Consider the following 1,728-nt stretch of genomic DNA (forward strand, 5'->3'; position numbering starts at 1 on the left):
ATCCGCAAATGTGGAGGCTCAGCTGCATACGGCGGGTAAGGAGTCGCTGGAGCGGACAGCAAAGGGCTCCGGAGTGACGCTTATCAATAGCGCCGGCCGCATGATGCCACTAGCAGAAAATGGTGCCGAAAGAAGCATGAGCCATCCGGGGAACCCGGAAAAGAGGGGCGGAGCTTCAGAAGACTCGGCAGGGATCCGCCTAGCGACTCCGCCCCCTGAGGTGACATCGTTCCCAACGGCCCTACCTCCTTGCCACGAGGAGGGGGCAATGGAAGGAGGGATGTATCCAACACTCCCGCATGAAGAATTTAACTCTCTCTCTGCTGCAGCTCACCCGATAGCTGTAATGAAGCATATTGCGGATGAAGAAGGTACTACACGTACCACTGTTATCTCTCGCACACGCACCCGACCAGAAATTCAGGAACTTTGCAGAGAATCTAAAATAAAACCAGAAAAAACCTTGGCCACATGGTTAGGACGATTAATAGTGGAGTTTGGATCTGACACTTTAGACAAGGAAGAAGCGAGTGCCCTGACCCGACAAGCAGCATGGAGCGGAGGGCGTGCTACTCACTTGAATGTGATCACAAACAGTGTCCACTGGCCCATCCCGCTCCCGGCATTTGTAGTGGGACAGGTAACCCACAAATTTCACACCTGGCATGAGGGTCGCCCGCAAAAGGCCACTGCAGAGCAACTCCTCCTAGCCATAATCGGGGTATCATATCTTTCATGGAGCCCGAGAGCGAATCCAATGGGACTAACAGCACCCCAATGCAAAGAGAGATGGGCCCATCACCACCTATCGGACCCTGGGGCAATTCCAACGCCCCTGGAAGCTATAGATGCCTGCGTGGAGGTATACGGAGGAGCAAATGCTGTCACGCTCTGACTCTTTTTGAACCCGATGGCGGGTCAGCCAGTGGGAAATCTCTTAGGCCATCTCCCATGACTGCAGGAGCTCATGAAGCAAGGTGAAGAAACTTCTGATGATATAAGAAACCGATCTTCAGCGTACCCAGCCGAAACACTGAGACCCAGATGTCAAGAGATTACCCCCCAGCAAGAGCTATGGTGGTCACCTCCAAAAACCCCGAAGGAAAGAACCCTGAAGGAAAGAAATATGTTTGGTTTTCTTCTCGCCCGCTCCGGACTTACAAAGACTCAGTTGCGAGTTTTGGGAGAAAGGGCCCAGTGTCGTCTGGCCAAAGCATGAGGATTCAAATTCGAAGACCCACCAAAAAACGAATAATGGCCGGCGGCTCCGCCGGCGGCCTTCTCCAACTCAAACCTGACCCCACTGATCCTCGTCCATATGCCGAACTCACTGTTTACAACCCTACCGATCCAGATGACCAACAACAAGTATTCTTCCTTCTCGATACTGGAGCTCAAGTCAATGTGATTACCTCACTGATACCTCTCCAAAAGACCACCAAAACGATTAAGGTACAAGGGCTTAACGCTATTGCAGTCACCACAAAGGTCAAATTCTCAGTCCAAGGCCACCGATACCCCCTAGAGGCTGTCCTAGGGGGCATCAATATTTTAGGAATCCCGGGGATAAAAGCACTTGACCTTAAAGAACAAGCGCTACAAGCATTACCCATTCTTATCCCAGAACAGGATTGGCATTGACCAACGCTTCGTAACACCTCCACCTGGCAATATCGACCAATCCCAACCAAGGGTCCTCTAAAAAAGTCCCTTACTGACCTCCTGCGG

The sequence above is a fragment of the Alligator sinensis genome, unplaced genomic scaffold (assembly GCF_000455745.1).
Source record: "Alligator sinensis unplaced genomic scaffold, ASM45574v1 scaffold131_1, whole genome shotgun sequence".
NCBI classification, from domain to species: Eukaryota; Metazoa; Chordata; order Crocodylia; family Alligatoridae; genus Alligator; species Alligator sinensis.